The sequence below is a fragment of the Nyctereutes procyonoides genome, unplaced genomic scaffold (genome assembly GCF_905146905.1).
Source record: "Nyctereutes procyonoides isolate TBG_1078 unplaced genomic scaffold, NYPRO_anot_genome, whole genome shotgun sequence".
In the NCBI taxonomy this organism is placed as follows: domain Eukaryota; kingdom Metazoa; phylum Chordata; class Mammalia; order Carnivora; family Canidae; genus Nyctereutes; species Nyctereutes procyonoides.
Genome location: NW_026575052.1, coordinates 26,783,987 through 26,803,554, shown reverse-complemented (window position 1 = coordinate 26,803,554; position 19,568 = coordinate 26,783,987). Strand labels below are relative to the sequence as shown.

Genomic DNA, 19,568 nt, shown 5'->3' with positions numbered 1-19,568 from the left:
TTCAAACAAAGCGGGCAGCCAGGGAAGACGGCGAGCCCCAGCCACCAGTCTGGGAGAAGGGGCGCAGGTGACAGCAGCCCCTGGCAACCGTTTCCCTGGCAACTGTTGGCAGCTGCAGGAAGGGAACTACGTCACCGCCCGGCTCCGACCCAGCTCCGCACAAGCGCCCTAACTTGTCCGGTACCCAAGTCTCCCATCTCAGATGCTGGCCAGGCCCAGCGGGGAGCCAGCAGGAGGAGGGGCAGGGCTGAGGACCGTGGGTTACGGGTTACGGAGAGCAGTGAGGGCTACCTCCCTAAGCGGGTCGGCATCGCCTTTAAAGCAAATCCTTCAGGGCCCGGGGGGGCCACTCTTGTGACCCAGGATACCTCGAGTGGTCAGCTACATTTGCCCCTGGAGGCTGCCGGCCTGTGGCCCTGACCTCATCCCAGGCTGGACTCCCTCCACCCCTCATCACTGGCCCCCCCAGGTGCAGGATGTACACGTACATTCCCTCCAAGTGTCTCCGGGAGCCACCTGCTCCAAAAAGCCTTCCTAGGTAGCCACAGCACACCACGGATCTTCATTCTGAGTTATCCCTAGGGCTGGGGGTTCCCCCTGGCTTCCTTCCAGAGCGTTCTCGGGGGGCCAAGAGTGGGTCAGACCCTCCCATCTGTGCTGCAGAGTAAGCACAGGAGTGTGAGAAGGGAAGAGAACACAGGCAAAGCTTCTGAAACCGCTTCTTTGTGTTCTTTGTGCCAGGTGCTACCCTAGGCATTTTGGAGATGTATTTCTACCACTCTGCAAGGTCAGCCCTGTTGAAGCTAACTTACAGATAAGGAAACAGGCTCAGGGAACTGATGTGACTTTCTCAAGGCCACCCGGCTGGTAGGGAGGGCTGTAAACTTCAAGCCAAGATCTCTTCCAAGAGACATCAAGGCTAAATGTCCATCTGACGCTTGACTAGTCCTGCCCCCCCACCCCGATCCAGTGCACATCCAAACTTTTATTTGATCACCTCAAGTGACAGGGAGCTCACTTCCTTCCAAGAGGGCACATCCCTTTGGCCTCTAAAAAGTCCTTCAGAGCCATTCAAAGGGGAAAGGGCATCAAACACATCGAGTGGTCCCCACGTGTCAGGGCAGGAAAGAGGATGCCCCCACTGGGGCCTGTGGCTCCAGACCAGCAGCAGATCAGGAGGCACGGTGGCTCTGCTCAGGGCACTAAGGGGCTAGGGTCTCAGCCAAGCAGCTATAAACACTTTCCCAGAACAAGTGGAGAACCCCCTCAGCAGTCACACTCAAAGGGCACGGAGGGGCTTTGCGGTGGTTTCTGGCAGAGGCCATGGGAAAGGCAGCAGGGGCTTGGGGCCGGGGGACGCTGGGCCCATGTGCCCTCACACCTCCTCCCCCACCCATGGACCAGAGCCAGGAGGCAGCTGCAGTCAGGAGGCAGCTATTGTCTTGCTGCTGGCCCAGAGCTGTGTCCCCTTCGGGCACTATTTTTGGCCCTCCGGAGGAAGAGGAAAAGAAAGCAAAGAAAGGAGTTGCTGTTCTCAGTGGAACCTTTCCCCGGAAAGGATTCCAGGGCCTGCTGGGCCAGAGAAGCCAGTCACTGTGGGATCAGAAGCTTCTCTGCTTAAAAAGAGCTGGCAAGGGGCTGCAGTTCAGGGGAGCCAGGGGAGGGCGCAGACGGGGCCCCCCAGGGCCTTTACACACACATGGTGCTCACTAACCACAGTGACATGCAGAGAAACAGAGGCACAACATCACAGGTCCCACCCAACGCCACCCAGTACTTGTAATGACAAAAATACTTACTATAGCTCATAGGTCCTTGCTGCCCAGAGCCCAGTCTCGGCCAAAGACACTGACAATGCTCACGATACCGCCGACCAGAGCGGAGTGCAGGACAGGCATGGTGAGGCTCATTTTATAAGTCAGATAGCTGCCCAAATAGTGAGCCAGCGACCCCACACACCGCCACCGCCACCGCCAGCCAGCCCCCCTTCCACCAACTCCAGCACACTAGCCTTCTTTCTATCCTCAGGACCTTTGCATGTGCTTCCCCTTCAACGTAGCACATTCTTTCCCAGGCCTGTTCCCTGACTGGTTTCTTCTCAGCCCTTATTTCAAATATGTCCTCCTCTAAGAAGTCATCCATGATTACCCAACCAAAATTACCGTCCCCTTGATCACCCTCTTCCATGCCACCTTCTATCTTCATAGCACTTAACACCATCTGAAATGACCCTCCAATTTGCTTACTTGTTTTCCATTTCTCGACATTTACTACCCGGCTCACCACTGGTATCTCCTATATTAGTGCCGTGCCTGGGCCACAGCAGATGCTCCATGACTGCTAAATACATGAATGAATGAGACAGAGTTGGGATTCTAATCCAGGCCAGGCAGGCTGCAAGCCTCTTCCCCATAGGAGCCAATTCCTGATGTTACACATCTGATCCAAAAGTCCACTTGAGGCAGAGGTTCTACCACTGAGCCATCCTGACTCCCCAGCCTCTGACTGGCCCAGGGGCATAAACATCTCTGTCAAGTGCTTGGCTAGAGAGTGACTCCCAAGACTGTACACAGCTTGAGAGTAGGAATAGGACCCTAAATGCCAGCCTACCATTTCTTTCAATACACAGCTGCCTGGTAAAGGCTCTGAAAAGTCCTGCAATGCAGAAGCCCAGGAACCCTAGCTTCCTAAATCACTGGGACCGCAGACAGACTTTCAAAGTTGCTAGATTAGATCATGTCTGAGATCTCATCTGAATCTGTGATCACTGAACCTTGGGTTTTCTCTTGACACGAAGGCAAAGTTACTACTCCCAGGCGCCTCGACAGCCTACTCCTATGGCCCAGGGCTAAGAGGGGGCCCAAGAGGAGATCTGCCATGAAGGTGGGTCTTATTCTCACTGCTGCAAATGTTTAACTTACATCTGGATTCCCATGGGCTTCCCCAAGGTGGAGCAGGGAGGGGAAACTACATGTCTGTGGCCAGGGAGGACCCTGGGGTCTAGGAACCTGGGGATGGGCATATCCCAAGGACCAGCATGCAGAGACTCACAAGGCAGCTGGCACAGGGAAGGAGCACAAGAGCACAGACCATATGACGTGCACCAAACCTCCACAGTGCACGTGCCCACCACTCTATGAGGGGGCACTATTATGCCCATTCTACCGCTGAGAAAACTGAGGCTCAGGGAGGAGAAGCTGCTTGCCCAGGGCTACACAGCTGGCAAGTGGACCCCAACCCAGTTCTGTACACTCCTTTGCCTGAGCTCTACCCCTGCTCTGGAATCTCCAGGACACGGAGAGGACGCGTAGCCACTCAAGGGAGGTGCGTAGGCAGGTCCATGAGGCTGCATGGCACCCAAGGCCTCACAGCCCAGGAACAGGGGCCGGGTCCCTTCATCCCTACAGCTATGGGTCTGCAAACACTCCCACCTCCCTGGACGGCAGTTTCTGCGGCTTCCAGCCCTGTAGGAGAGAGAACCCAAGTGGGGGACCCAAGTCCCACCTCATCCCACTGAGATGGGACTCCCAGGCATGCTGACACCTGCTGCAGAGTCTGTGGGGAAGCACTGGCTGTCCTCCCAACTGCGGCTAGTGACAGGCACTGCTCCCCAGCCTGGCTCCCCACCCCACCCCACATCAGCCCAGGGTATCCTTGGGTCCCAGCCCAAGAGCTGGAGAACAGACTCTGCCCATCTGGTCTGGGGTGTGTGCATAGGTGGCAGAGTCCAAGAGGGTGTGGCAGGTGTGGACACAGATGTAGGATAAAAACAGCTTTGAGGAAGCACATGAGGGTTCCTTCTGGCCCTACCCACTGCCCACGGCTCTCTCGAGGCCCTGTCACATGCAGGTGTGTGGGAGGGGGAAGTGCCACGGGGTTAGGAACACCCCTACCCAGGCACAGGTCCATTGCATAAGGACAACAAGGGGCAACATCAGCTCCCTGATGATTTGAGGGTGGGTGTGCCCCCTTCTTGACCCCTCCATCACACCCTCCAGATTCACTCCCACCCCAATTCCCATGTGCCTTCCGCCCAGCTCGTTGGATTATTAGGAGGCCAGTGGGAGCCTCCCAAAGATGCCACTGGATGACACTAATGATGGAAGCCTGTGCATGGTGACAGGCAAGGCTATGGAGGTACCACCTGTACAACAAACATCACCTGACACCCTTAGGATCACCAGCAGGCTGGCTGCTTAGGGACTTCGTGCCTGGGAAGAACGTGGGACTGGGCGCCTCTCCCACTCAGGGCCAGAAGGAGCCATGAAGAACACTCCATGACACTCAAGTTCGAGCTACAATTGTTTGCCGAACCTAAATCCTTGCAGGGATGGGAAGCTCACTACCTCAGACGGAAGCAGCCATGTGTGGTGCCACGGGAAGAAACAGGTCCAGACCTGGGCTCAGGCTGCCACTACCACTGACAGGGCAGGAACTTGAGACCTGCTTCCTCATCCAGGAAATGAGGACAAGGATTTAAATCTCCAAGGCCAGCAGCACCCAAGACTGAATGAGGATCTTTGTAGGCAGTGACTCTGTGTGTCCTGGGGGGTGGAGGGAGTATGAGCCCCTCCAAGGGTTTGGCACACTCCCAGATGGTGACCCAGCCAGGGGAGCAGTAGGCAGAGGGTGCCAGGCCAAATGTGACTCAGTTGCCCCAGTTGGCCCCGTGGGATTCACCCCTTACATTTGTCACCATGAAGACAGGTGGGCCTGGGCAGTTGTCCCCACGGCCACAGGGTCAGAGACCCAAGGTGCTAACCACAGAGCCCATCTTGAGAGCCATACTTGGCCAGGGACTCAGAGGGGGTCAGCCACCTAGTGCAGGCAAGGAGCCAAGTAGCCAAGGGATCTCAGCCAAGCAGAGAAGTAACCACAGAGTGCTGCCCGAGGAAACAAGCTCAACTTGATCTCAGGCCTCCGGTGGTAGGCCCAAGACAATGGCCAAGAGGGTCAGGCCTTGGGTCACAGAGAGGAGCGGGAGGGAGCCCCACTCTTGAAAGGCTCAAGCAGATCAAGATTCCCCTGGATGGCAGTGTCCAAGGGCCCCACGTGCTCTCCGGGGCCTGGTGCCTTTCCCAACAATGTCATGGGAGCACAAGGCTAATGCTCCTGGATAAACTCACTGTTGCATCCTGAGGTCTCAGTGGTGTCCCAGATCATTGGCAATGACAATATCACTTACTGAGTGTGCCAGGCACTACACTCAGCACTTAAAATGTAGTGGGCTCATGTAGCCTTCTCAAGAGACCATCACCATCCTCGTTTTAAAGATGAGGAAAACAAGGCACAGAGAGGCTTAATACACCTGTCCAAGTTCACACAGTTGATGGAGCCGGGACAGAACCAGGCAGCCCCAGAGCCACCACCTTGGGCAGCCTCTCCCAGAAGGACAGCTCAACTGGGTGATGGAAGAGCAAAGGTCTGGGACAGCTTGGCGTGGGGCTTTTCTGCCCATGGGGCCCTAAGTCAACAGCTGTCTCAGCTAATCCCCACAGGGTCTCAGAGAGATATTAGAGACTTAGGTATCTTCATCCCCATTTTATAGCCTAAGTAATGAGGCTCTGAGAGCTTGAGCTGCTCGTTCAAGGTCATCTTTCAGGATTTGAACCTAGCTCTAACTTAGCCACCATGTGACCCTGAAGATAAAATCTTCCGTCTGGGTTTAGGGAAGACCTGTAAAAGCAGCGCAATGGGCTAAGCACACATTTTGCACCCAGGGGCTACTCCAGATTCCAGCAACCACCCAGCCCAGGGGTGGTACTCTCATCTCCGTGTAGAGAGGACGTCGAGGTCCAGGCAGTCTACAAGCTTGGGCCCCTGGGGCCGTCTGCTTGAAAGTCAAAGCCAGAGCTTCTGGGCAGGGGGGTGACGGTGGGCAGTGGCTGGAGGAGAGGGCACAGAGGTCTCAGAGATGGCTCGAGTCTCTCATTGTTACCCATCTGGAGTTAGCGTAAGTAGCCCTGAACCCGGGGAGCCAGGCCGGAGCCATTAGCCGCAGAGCCGCCAGCCTTGCAGGGAGCCAAGCAGGCCTGGCTTCCAGACAGCGAGGCCTCAGCCCCCGAGGCCGCCTCCCTGTCACGTAGAGCCCTGTCCAGCGATGCCTAGAAGCTCTGCCAGCTTCCCTGGGGCTCAGCCTTTATCTCTGCCTCCTGGAACTGCCACAAGTACCACAAACTGTCTGAGCCTGAGCCTGCAGCAGCTCAGAAGCCCAATGCCCACCCCACTGACCTTCCCACGAAAACACAAATCAGGCGGGAGGGGGAAGGGGTAGGTCCTGCCAGAGCCCAGGTGGCCCCAGCTCTCCCCAGGGGGGAAGCAGGATGAAGGCCCCCCTGCCCCCACTCCAGCACCCTGGGTTGTTACTAGCTGTCTCTGGGACCAAGTGCCTCCACCCACCCGATGTGGAGATCTCAGGATAAAGGCTAACGTCCATCTGTCAGTCCGTCCCTCTGTGGGCCAGGGCTGCTCCAAACAGCCCCCTGCATTAACTCCTTAGTGTTCACAACAGCCCCCCGAAGTGGACACTGTTGTTACCCACTTTCTCCAGATGAGGAAACCGAGGCTGGTGCCCACGCTCACGCCACCAGAGAGGAACACAGCCAGGGCTCTCCCCAGGCAGACCCGCCTTGCTATCCCTGTAGGTCCTGACACCCCGGCAGAGTGCGGGCTTGGGGTTTGAGACAAGGGCACGCGCTCTCCGGTGCCCAGCACGGAACCCGGCCCAGCTCAGGAACCCCCCACCCCCCGACTGAGGGGGCCAGGGGAGCACAGCGGACAAGATCTGAGACTCTAGAGCCCCAAAGACAAGCAGTTGGTCACCGGTGAGCCTCCCGAGCCCCAGTGTCCTCATCTCTCAAGTGGCCACATCAGGAGCACCTGCCTGGCAGGAATGAAGGGGCATGCAAAGCGCTGAGCCCAGGGCCCGCCAGGGTCTGAGGCCAGGGGAGGCCCAGGACGTTCTAGCTCAGGCCAAGCCTCCAGGGAGCCAGGGAGAGTCTGGGGCCAGAGGGGCCTGGCCAGGTGCCTCGGCCCACCTATGCCAGGGCAGGCTGGCACGGGGCAGGACCCCCAAACTGTGCGTCTCAAGCTTCTCCCACACCCCTGGCCCCTCCCCTCTCCCCAGCAGTCCAAGCCTCACCCCAGAATCTGCAGGGCTCCCCGAGGGCCTCAAGGAATGCCCGGTGAGGCTTGAGGACCCGACGACGGTGGAGGGCTAGCCTGGAGAGGTGGGGCCTGGCCGCCCCTCCCCTCTGTTGAGGGGCCCCTTTGTGCCAGGCCTGCCCCCTCCCCACCTGCCATCTGCCTGGTCCCTAGGCCCCTGGTTCCCTGACTGCTGGGTTTGCTCATGTGATGCCCCCCATCTGCTGAGAGCCAGAAGGCAGGGTCTGGGGGTGCCGGCCCGCTCTGGGTCGGGGGAGGGGTGGCGCTGGGGCCTGGGGCTATGCTGCCACATTTCCCCACCTCCCTACCTGCACCCCCAATGCCCCCACTGCCTCCTCCACACCCTCCCCCAGGGCCCTGCCCCTACCTCCTCACCCCTGCCATGTAGAAGCCCACCTGTACCTGCATCCCTGGCAGGGGCTCCTCAGCCACCCCCACACGCAGCCCTAGCTGAGGTCAGAGACCTGTGGCCTGGCTCAGCTGGAGTGCGGTCCATGTGGCCCCCTGCATGGCTGTGCCTGCCTCCCCTCCCGTCTTTGCCGTGCCGGGCCCACAAGGAAGGCCATCCTGAAGGCAGGCACACACAGACCCTGCCTCTTTCATCGGCCATCCCTCTGGCAGGGCGGCCACCACCCCTCTGTCCCCACAGCCGTGAAGCTGCCTCCCAAGCAGAAGCGATGAGCTCCACAGCCTAGGCTTCGGGCAGCCAGGCCACCCGGCATCATAGCCCACCCCTCCCCTCCCCATCCTGTCAGGGTCACAGCCAGGGCACCCAGCCCCCACCCAGCACCCATCTGACCTGGCTGCTGGCCACAATGCCACTCCTCCTCCTGCAGAGCATATTGGTACCTGCCAGCCTGGCAATCCAGGCCCTATAAAGTGACCTGTGGCAGGTCTCCAGTGCCATCACCTGCCCCACTTAACTGGTTCTCATCATTCCCAAACCTTTTTCATGCGGTAGCCTCTGCCCAAAATAGCCCCCACCCAATCCTCATACATGCGCATCAACCCTTTTACCCCTCCTCACCTGGCTCCAAGTCCAGCCAGGTCCTCCCAGCTCAGAAAGTTCTCTTCCCCTCTACTAGCAACATTATGTCACTCCTCAGCCTCAGATCCTCACTGTCTTGTTTATTTGTCTCCCTGACAAGACAAGAAGGTGTCACAGCCAGGCTGACCAGTGGCCCAGAGCACTGAAGCCAGCAACAACAGGGCATGCAGCCAGCCTAGCACAGCCTCTCCCCTACAGACCATGCCCGTAGTGGTGTGCTTTACAAGCTGACACTCTTGGGGTTAAGCCCCAAGACCACAGGAGGCAGGGCAGGTATCATAACCCCTACGTATCCATTTAGCAGCTGGAACAACTGAGGCCCAGAGAGAGAAGCAGGGCAAGGTGCTCTGACTGAGGTGGATCTATATCTCAGGTCCCCAGGGTCCCTGAAACAAAGGCAGATTAGGTCTGGCCCCAAAATTAGTTCAACTTCTAGACATTGGCAGGAAAGTTCCCACAGGACCCTGGCCTGGGCTCTGGGGAGCCAACTCAGCAGCTGGTAGCTCTCAAGGGCAGGAGAGGCTTCTTCTTACTCTGTCTCCAACCCTAAGAAAGCACCTCTGCCCTCAGGGTGCCTACAGTGAGGGGGTGGGGGGCTTGGCTCAGAGTCTGGACCACTCATGAGTTCTAAGACACCTTAATTGTCTCACTCTCTGCCCCCACCCCACCCCCATCAGGGACACAGAAGGCACTCAAAAAATGCTCACATGAATAATTTCCTTGGCCCTCAAGAGCCACGAGGGCTCTTCCGACCCATCCCACCTATGCTAGGCCAGAGCTGCTACAGACAGGATGGAAGTTGGGGTGGGGTGAGAATTGCCCATCTCAATACATGTCCCCCAACCCTCCTCAGTAAAATGAGCACCAGGCCCTCCTGTGGGGCCATGGGAGACCCCAGCTCAGCCTCACAGGAAGGAGGTTTGGTGGGGAAGAGGGGAGAACAGGAACCAGTAGATGCCCCTCACTGGAACAGGGTGGGCGCTGCAGTAGCACCTGGGGAGAAATTCTATGAGTGCAACCCAATGGAAGCACTGGGGCCTGTTAGCGGGCAGAGGGCTCCAGGCACAGCCTTTCCTCCCCCATCAGTCCACCTCTAGTTTCCAGAACTGTCTCTGAGACCCCACAGCTGAGACCACCTCCTACCAAAAGTGGCCTATGTCATGGGAGTCAGACTGCCCCTGGCTCACTTGGGCACCTGGCACCCACACTGGGCATCTGTGGGCAAAGCTGTCCTCAAAAGCACGGTCCTCTGCCAGGGACCCTGGCCCTTCATCCCTAGACTTGATACATGACCTTGGGTAAGCCACCTGGGAGCCTCCATTCTCCCACCTATGCAGTGGGAGCAGGAGTGGGAAGTGACCTCGCAGGCCAGAGAGCAGAGCCCAGCTTGCCGGACCTGGGGACTATACCAATCTGCTCCTCAGTTTCTCTAGCTAACAAATGACTAGCGCTCAGAGGGTCCATCCTCTGGCGCCGAGTCCCCTTTGAGACACCTCCCTGTCCATCCACCGCCAACTCTGGAGACCCCCCCCACAGCAGTGTTTATCTAGCCTGGTTGCCGCCAAGAGACCTCCCAATTCCCCGTTTCACCAGCACCCCACCCTCCGCCACACACCCCATCCCTCCTCCCTCCTGCCGTCACGCGCTCGATCTGGTACCTGGTGCCAGTGGAAGGTCCTGTGCGGGGCCAGGCGGCTGGAAGGCCTTTGCCCCCAGCCCGGGTCGCTGCCCCCAGCGGGCGCGCTGGCGAGCGTGGGAGGCGCGAGCGGCAGGAGCTGCGGAGGCCGGCGGCGAGGCGGCTGCTGCGGGTGTGTTGGGGGGGACGCCCCCCTCCTGCCCCAGCCGGGCTCCTCCCTTCCCTAGCTTGGCTGGGATGACGGGACCTTACGTGAGTCACGGATTTCTCATAGTGGGAGGGGGGCAGGGCCGAGGGAGCTCTGGCGGTGACCCTGGGGGATGCCCATGACTCAGCGCTGGGCAAGGGGGCGCCTGGCCTCACCACCCATCCGGCGGACAGGTGCCCGGCTTCAGGCACAGACAGCCCCGCTGGGGATACCCTGCCTCCCCGCCCTCCATCTGCCGCTTTCCGCCCGGGGCTCTTCTCCCCAAAGTTCCCGCAAAGAAGCCAGGGTTGCCATGGCGATGAGCCCCACAGATGCTGCCCCCCCCAGCCCAGGCGACAACTGCCCCTTCCTGAAGGAGAGTCTAGGCTCCTTGGCAGCAGACAGGAGCCGCCGCTGACCGGCAGAGCGGAAAGCCCTGGAAGGACGGGGGGGGGGGGGGGGGGGGGGGGGGGGGGGGGGGGTCAAGTGGTTTGGCATGCGGCCAGCCGGGCCATGCACAGCTGACCACCTTGAGCCCTCCTTGAGCCTCAGCTGCCACAGCCAAGGGACCCATCTTCATGTTCCCTAAGTTTCAACATTCTAGGACTTCAGTTCTAGATTCTGAGGCCCTAGGGGTACATCTACTGGGCCAAAGGGGAAACTGAGGCCCGGGTGAAAAAGAACCATTCCTGGTGCCTCCAAAAGCTCAAAACGAGACACTTGGAAATGGCCCGATGCCCGCATTCTCTTCCGGCTGCTGGCCTCTGTCAGCAGCTCCCTCCCGCTGCTAAGACGCATAGCCACCCTGGGAGTCGGAAGCGGAAGCGCCAGAAGGCTCATGCTCAGGGCCCGCCCTGCAGAGCTGGAACTCCCTGCCTTCCCTCATCCCTACCCAATTCCCAAGTCAAGGTGCCATAGGAATTTCACAATATAATGAGGGTTAGGGATGACAGCAACAATAATAACAATAATGATGACATTTACTGACCATTTACTGCATCCCAGAATCTTCCCTCCCACCATCACCACAGCAGCACAGGACAGTGATGAGGAGGAAAACATGTTGCACAGGCCAGTGCTCAGCACGTGATGAGTCCTCAACAAATATTCGCCGTGAATGTGGTGACAGAGAAGGGAGAGCACAAGGTGGAGAAATGCAGCTCAGAGAAGGGAATTCACTTGCCCAAGGTCACACAGTTGGCAAGTGTCAGAGTTGGGAGGAGGCCCAGACGGTCTGGCTCCACATGGCTCTCCTGATCACTCATGAATCCAGCCTCCCCAGACCTTTGGCATGGGGTCTGGACACAGCAGATGCTCAGGGCCTAGAGACCCCTTCTCTTGTGCAGGGATCTGCATTCTAGTAAAGGGACCTGGGAAAGTCCCCTGATGCAACAGGAATGGAAGCAGTCTAAGAGGCCAGGAATCCGCTGTGGGTGAGGTGTACCCCTCATCTGCCTGCACAGATCAAGGGAGGAGGAAGGCAACAAAGCTGATGGTGAGGTGCAGGGAGGCCCCCTGGCCAGAGCTGCCAATAAGCAGTGCTGTGCCCTCCAAGCTATCAGCCCCCCCGGGCGGCTGTGGTTGATGCCCTCAGCAGACAGGCACTATGGGTGCTTGGCCTGTGTGTGGCCCATTGTTCTCTCCCGGGTCACCGTGGGCACTTGCTCATTGCCAGGGCTGGAGGGGCCAGTTCATGCAGAGGGGTAAGGGTGGCAGGGATGGCTAGGAAACAAGGGAGTGGAAGTGAGTTATCCAAGGATGTGGAGTCCCCGACATGCAGTGTCCCTGAGCAAGTACTACCTCTGAGCCTCAGTTTCTCCAAGATGAGTCCCTCAGGGCCAGGCCAGCTGGTAGCTGGGGCAGCCTCAGCTCTTCCCCCAGGTCCAAGCCAGCAGGAAGCAGTCCCCCCAGCACACACCCCCCACAGAGGGTGCAGACCAGCAGGATGCAGGAGGACTGTTGGAGGCACCACTCTCTCTGCAGATGGCAGGGGCACCCCAAGCTGGACCTCTGAGCAAGGGACACAGAAGCCTGAGCCAGCTGCCACTCAGGCCATGCCAGAAAGGCCTATGTGGTGGATTGGCCAGGGCAGGAGAGAGCTTGCCGAGCTCTGCCTGCCCAGTCACCATCAAGCTTCTCGGAGACCTGCTCTGTGCTGGGCGCTGTGCCAGGCTCCAGGGCAGGGGTAGACAGCAGGCCCACCTGGCCCTCAGTCTGGCTCACATCAGGGTGACACTGAGAGTCAGTTATTGACACTGCGGAGTTCCCAGAGTGCTCTGGGGGTCAAAAATGAGAAACCCCATAAATTCGTATTAATCACAATAGTACCTATTATTAGTACTAATAACAGCACTGATAAGAGATGCTGTGTCCATGGGGCTTACTGTGCAAGATGCTCTGTTTTATGTGGATTGTTCTCATTTCATTCCCCCAAACCTGTGGGCTGGGTCCCACTGGTATTTTGGAGACACAAAGGAATTTAGCAAGAGAATCCTGGTTTGGACTCTAGGGGCTGACGCCAGTCATGTGGATGATCTGGGTGGAGGGGAAGTCCAGTGGGATACTGGGGGACATAGAGGCAGGGGGAGGAGGAGAGACGTTGGTCCAAGAAACCCGAAGCAGTGCAAGGACCCCTACCCCACATGTGAAGGCCAGGGGGATGAAGAGATGTCTGGGAGGCAAGGAAGAGGGTGCCCTTAGGGACAGGGGATTGGGGGTGTCTCTGTGACATATGGGGGAGCCTTCTAACAGTCCACTGGAAACACATTGCTGGAGCTCAGCGATGAAGGGCTGAGGTCCCTAGAGCCGGGAGGAAGTCACATGCATTACTGGCCAGTGACAAGCCAGAGGCAGGGTGGGGAGTGCTGAAAGGGGAAGGTGCAAAAGGGTTTTCATTTTAAGGGATGGAAGAGCGACTGGAAGCCTGGGCTCTGGGCCCAGGCCAACTGGCTCTCCTGCAGCTCTGCCAGCTGAGTGACTCAGGCGCTGTCTCCCCAGCCATCCACCTTCTCCCCTATCAAGTGGAGAAAACGCCAACACCACAGATAATAATTAATGAGGCCACATGCATAAAGCTCACAGCCTGGGCATGAGTGAGTGCCCCTGATGTACTTGCAAGAGCTCTGCTATTCAGAACAGCCTGAACATGAAACAGAAACAGGACTGCCGGGCAGGTGGGAGCAGATCTGCAACCACGCATGGCCCCCAGGACAGGGTAAGAGGACAGAGCTCCATGGGCCCCGCTATCACAGAGCTGGGGGGAGAGGCCTTTTCCCTTCTCCATCTCTCAACCCCCACCCAGGGCACTGTGAGCCAGGCTTGCAGACAGTGAAGAGCTGTGCCTACCTGCAGGAAGGGTCACAGGCAACCACTGCCTGCTTGGAGGTGGGTTTTTATTGGACAAAAGGACTTCAAATCCAGACTTGTCCCTTTGCCTTATAAAGTGGCCTCATAAAGCATCAAGCACCCCATCTGGCACACAGTAGGTAGTCAACAAACATTGGCCAATGTTGGGGCAGTTATCATAAAGTCAACACCGATGGGGCATCTAGGTGGCTCAGTGGTTGCATGTCTGCCTTTGTCTCAGGTCATGATCCCGGGGTCCTAGGATCGAGTCCTGCATCAGGCTCCCTGTAGGGAGCCTGCTTCTCCCTCTGTCTTTGCATCTGTGTCTCTCATGAATAAATAAATAAAATATTAAAAAAAAGTCAACACAGATGCCAAAGGCCTGGCACTCCACCATTTGCAAAGGCCTCTCACATCCAGCATCTCCTCTACTAGAGAATGATGATTGTTCCCATTTAACAGAGATGAAAACTGAGGCTGAGAAAGAGAAGTTTCCCAAAGCCTCACAGCACGTCAGCACCAGAGCCAGGACTTGAACCTGGGTCCTGGGATCCAGACCACATGCTTTGCAGCCGGTTCTCCCAGACACTTTCCTGTTTGTTCTCGTGGGAAAGCCTCCTGGCCACAGGCGCGGGGGCAGCTGTAGCCTCATGATAACACCACCTCTCGTCACAGCCGCCCCAGGGCCCAGCATGGATGGCATTGCCCATGTGACTCAGCCACTCTCACAAAGAGAGCTGTGTGCCCTGTGCCTGCCTCCCCCACCCACCGTTCTTCCCCCAGCTGGAGAAGGAACAGGGAGCCTGACATACCTAAGACTTGGGAGAGCATGGGGCACCATGGGCCGTTAAAATGGACGAGTCTAATGGAGATTCAAGCCCAGGCTTGGGGTACAAGAGGTTAGTGCCAACTGCAAGGATAGACTGCAAGGCCAGGCAAACAGGAGGGCAGAGACCGTGCAGGTCCATCCCCGTTTTTTTGAGACCTTATTAGGAGCTCCAAGAACAGACTGGATCCAGTTGGCTCCCTTGAGGGTGGAGCTGAGCGGGTGCCCAGCCCACATTCACCTGCCTCAGATTTCAAAAGCTCTGGAGCTTGTGGTCAGGGAAAAGACACTCCCCAATTGCCTCTACACCTGTCCCAGCACTGCTCTCTCCACCCCTTCCCCCTTAAGGTCTGAGACTCATGGCTCATGCACCCCTATTGAGTGCTGTGTGCCAGGCAAGTGACTTTCGTTTCTCTCCCATGATTCTGCCAAGGAGGCTTTGTCCCATTTGAGGGGGGGAGGAAACTGAGGGTCAGAGAGGGAGGGGAGCCAGCCCAAGGTCGCACAGGATTTGAGCCAGAATTTGACTTCAAGGTCCCCTGAAACTCCCCAGTGACTTCTTCCTAGTCCCAGTGGCATCTTGACCTCATACAAACAAGAAGTGGCCTTGGGCCCAGCACAGACAGGCAGGCAGGCAGACATCCCCCCTGTTCCTATCCTGCTGGGAGGAGGCCACTACAGAATGCAGGTCCTCACAGGGGTCGGGCTGTCTGGGATCCAAGGATCACCCCTGCTGACCTCCTCAGGAGGTAGGCACACCTGGGTGCCCAGCTGCCTGAGACAGAAGGTAGACAGAGCTGCCGCCCCCTCTTTCCCCGGCATGACGGAATGTTTGACCTCAGCCCAGCCCCTGACGGCACTTGGCAGGAGGCTTGACTCCAGCCAGAACAGGCCTGGAAGGTCATTCTGGCGACGTTCTTGCCTCTCAGCCGTCAGAAGCCCTCCTGAGCCCAGGGCAAGGATGGGCTCTCCCAAGATGATCCAGAATCTCTGTCCCCACCCCGAGGTCCATGCCGGCCAGCCCGGGCCACTCTTGCCACAGGAAACAAGTGCAGGGACGGGCATCTAGAGGCCTGAGTTCCTCAGGAGAGGCCCTAGCCATTGGTAAATATCAGGCCCCCCTTCGTAGCTCAGGGGGTTGGAGCTAGGTGGGCTGGGCGCTGTCTTCCCACTTGGCCTCTGGAGCCAGCAGGACAGCCCCTCCTCAGAGTGACAGTGGAGAGGACCACTCCTCCCAAGGGGACCCCGGGTGGGGGAGACCCACTGACTGGGAGACTCCAGACTGCCCTTTGCCCCACTTAGACTCCTCCCAGCATGGTCCCAAAGTCCTTCAAATAGCACCGCAGGGGACCTGACACCACATTGTCCAGCTCTGACTGCCGTAGTGTCCCCAGAGCCCAGGGTCTCAGCTTTGGCCACTGCCGTGTGCCCCACCCCTACTCCTCCACACACACCTCTCGGTGCCCCGCACAGAGCCGTGTGAAGGTGCTGGCCGCCGGAGCCCACCTGGGCAGAAAGAGGGAGCCTGTTTCCTCACCTGGAACTCCAGCTGCTACCAGTTCTCTTTTTAGCAAAAGAAAGAGCTGGAACTGGACATATTTTGTGGAAAGCCCCAGAGCACCCAGCCTCCTGCCCCGGGAGACACCCCACAACACCCCCCAGAAGCACTGCCTTCTGCACACGCCTGTCTGTCCCAGGAGTCAGGTAGCCGCCGGGGTGTCCCCCTAAGTGCGGGGGCGCAGATGGCACAGGAGGCGTAATGGAGCAGCTGCGAGGGCCACTCATTAGCAAGGGCTGTCTAATTAACAGAGGGAACGTGGGGGGCCCATTTTGCCGCCCACACTCCCCGAGGAAGCCGGGCTGGTGGGGCAGAGCTGGCCAGACGCCAGGCCCCTCCCGGCGGCAGGCGCCCACTTGGGGCTGGCTGGCACGTGGGGCTGGAGGACAAGCAGTGTGGGGGCGGGGGTAGCCCGTGCAGCCCGGCTCTGTTTTTCACACCAAGGCCCTTGCCCAGCCCCCTCGGGGTACAGACAGGGACACCAGCCAGGGATGGAAGCCCCTGGCCCTGGAGCCCTGGAGGGACAGGCAGGGCTGGGTCTTCTCCTCTGTGATGGCTCTCCCGGTGTCCTCAGCCACCACAGGACTGTCATCACAGGCAAAGAGTCCTGTGCTGGCCAGACAGGGCAGGCGTGCCCCCAGGCCTGGGCCCTGTCCCCTCTGCTCCTAACCAGGGCAGGCTGCCTTTCTCTTCCTTGTCAAGACAAACAGCCTGGGCCAACCTGCTCCCAAACCGGTTTCCCCTGGGATAACAGGAGGAAACAGGCTCTAGGTGCTGGGGGTCGAAGCTGGCGGAGGCACCTGGGGCATGTCTCCTGCCTTCCCATCCAAGCACTGGGGCTCACAGCCTCACCTTGGTCCTCAACCATACATAGCACCCCCCTGCCCCAACTCCACCAAAACAACTACTGCGTTAGTGTGCCCCACCCATGCTCAGAGCAGCAACGGAACCCCAAGACACCGAGGGCCTCCAAATCAGCCCAGAACCCCAAGCAGACCAAGGGCCAGGCCTTCCACATGCCCTCAGGGCGTTGAACTAGACCTGAGAGCCTGCCAAGGTCAAGTGGGCCACGCTGGGAGTCAAACTTTGCTAAATTTTCCTGCCCTGTCCTCCACCATAAACAGGGAGCAGCGGCTTCTTACCTCCGAGTCTGGGTAGACCCCTGGTCGGACTGCCTCCTCCCCTCTACCTCCTCCCAGGGCGCACGGGCACCCAGTCTGAGCTTGTCTGGGCAGGCCGTCCCAGGTAAGGCTCCGCCTGCCTGTCTTGAGCCATTTCCGGCTGGCTGCCACCTCCCCTCCCATTCCTGGATTTCTCTGCAGGGGCTGCCCTGGCCACTTGGGTGCTGAGTGCCCCTTGCCTCCACCCTCCATGGGGTTGGGGTCCACTCAGCCCTCCAAATGCATGGGCTGCTGGTCCACCCGTGGGCCCTGGATGAGCCTGGAGGAGTCCCTGTTGGAGGTACTGCCCCATATTCCCTCCTGCCGCCTCCCTGAATTCAGGCCCCACCTGAAGCCTGGGCCCAGGCTTACCTGCTTAGAAGAAAAACAAGTCAGCAGCCCACACCTGGCTGGAGGCTGGCAGTAAAGGACTGCAGGTGGATGGGGAATGGGGTACCCAGTCTCTACTCTCAGAACAACCAGCCTCCTGCAGGACACCAAGCAGGAACTAAGACAAAAGGACAGGAAGGGGAGCTTCTTCCTCAGGAGGGATTGGGGCAGCTGCTCCAGGTACCCCAGGTGGTACAGAGGCAAGTGGTCCAGGCAGGCCCTGCCCCACCCAAGAGGCTCCCATGGGGTCCCTGGGCACACCCCATCCAGCCTCCTGGATCACTGGCCTCCAGCCTGGTGCCTGGCCAGCCTCTGCCCAGACCCTTTGGTCTCACCTCAGACCAGTAGTTCTCCAAGCTGGGTCTTTTCAAAGTTCTCAGTCAGGAACCCTCTCCCCAAGGCAGCTTATGATTCCACCCCGTACTCCCAGTATCCCCAGTATTGAGGCCCAAAACATCACTTCTTCCAAGATGCCATGCAGGCATGGATTCATTCAACAAAGTCTGTATCCTGTGCCTTGAGAGCCTTCCCTCACCTCTCCCCACCCCATGTATACCTCCCAGAGCCTCCTGGGCACCCCCTTACCTGGGACCCATTTCCAGGGTCAGAATTCTTCCCTTCTTATCTGTGTGCCTGCCAAATCACCAAACCCAAGCCCCAGCACAGGGCCTGGGGCAAAGAAATTCTGGGTGACTGGTGGGTGACAGAGGAAATGTGGGGAGATGAAATGGTTGATGGGCAGGTGGGAAGCCAGACAGGTGATGGACTTGGCCACACATTTAGCACATGCTTATTGAGGGCAATAAGCATGTGCTAAATTGAGGGCATGCTTATTGCATGCTGGGCAATAGGAGCTATAGCAGTGAACAGAACGCAAAAATATCTGCCCTCTTAGAGCTGGAGAGGGAGATAGAGAATTAATTAATAAGCCAATAAATATGAACTACATCCGGTGGTAAGAACTATGGAGCAATGTCAAACAGGTGGAAGGGAAAGAAAAGAGAGGGCTTGGTTTCAATTCTCTCTGAGCACAGACTGGATGTAGCAAGGGAAGCAGACTGCGCAATGTTTGGAGTGAGGGCATTCTGGTGGCAGGGACAGCACATGCAAAGGCCCGGTGGTGGGTGGGCACTTGGTGCCTAAGGAACAAGGAGGAGGTGGGCAGAGCTGAACGAAAGGGTCAAGGTAGACATAAGAGGAGGAAAGTGGAAGGATGGATGGATGGCAAGGGAATGGGGTGGAGCCGGGTCTAGAGGAGTGTTGGAGAAGCCCAATCCAAAGCCTGATCTATTGACCACAGCTCAGACCCACTGGGGTTACTGGTTCCAGATCACCCCTTCAGCCCTGTTTGCCTGGCAAATTGCCAACTGCTATACTGCCTCTGTTCTACCCACTGGCAGGCATGACTGCTCTGCTCGGCAGGAAGCTTCCCCGCACCCACCCCCCCCTTGGGCTGAGCACAGGTGAGGGGCACTAGAGAAACAGGCCTGCAGGAAGACAGCTTGACTCTTAAAGCCCCAGGGTTTCCCCGGGGCCCTGAGAGCTGTACCCGTGGCCCCCACCCTGATGCTACCCACCCTGATAAGGACAGCAAGGGAGTCCCCGTGACTTCCGGGATACCTGTTGGTGACTCCTGTACTCCCAGCACCCAGATTCCGTCCCCCCACTCCACTCTGCTCTCAGGGCCCCTGGCAGTGATATAATCACCAGCTAACCAAGACAACCGGGGCTAGGACTGGAGCCTTGGCTCCGCCCTCATTTACTGGTGCACTGGGCAGTTGCTCAACCTCTCTGCGCCTTAGGTCATCTCTTAAATGAGGACATCTGCCTTTGCCCTGCTTGCCTTCCAGAGGAAAAGGGTTGGGGTCAGCAATGTGCCCCACTGAAGAAGGTATCTGTGGAGCATTTGCAGGGCTGGGGCCTTGGTCTCCAGGACGCCCACACACCCCTATGGACTCCTGACTCCACCCTATGAGATAGGAGACACTTTTTAATGTAGGTTTTAAGGGTAAAGGTGGGAGGTGAGGGTTGGGATCATATTCAGGGGGTCTGATCCAGGACTGGGCCCCTTTATCTGTCCTGGGTAAGTCTAGCCTTCCTTTGCTTTCCCCCAGCCCTGCTCAGCAGGGAGCCTCAGGAAATGCAGACTCCTGTATCTAGACAAGAGGGAAGTGTGGAGGGACGCCTGGGTGGCTCAGTGGTTGAGCGTCTGCCTTCGGCTCAGGGCATGATCCCGGGGTCCTGGTATCAAGTC

General features: G+C 58.2%; 1 protein-coding gene across 2 annotated transcripts in view; it reads right to left on the bottom strand.

The window, feature by feature from the left end:
• Window positions 1–16,980, bottom strand: part of ADGRG1 (adhesion G protein-coupled receptor G1) — a 37,308-nt gene extending 20,328 nt beyond the window's left edge. Inside the window, exon 1 of one of the 2 annotated variants that reach the window (XM_055331959.1) lies at window positions 16,907–16,980. The gene's annotated coding sequence lies outside the window, so the exon portion shown is untranslated. Of the gene's footprint in view, window positions 1–9,870; window positions 10,241–16,906 lie in introns of those variants that run through there. The other variant, XM_055331960.1, reaches the window with a different exon arrangement.
• Window positions 16,981–19,568: the final 2,588 nt, after the last annotated feature.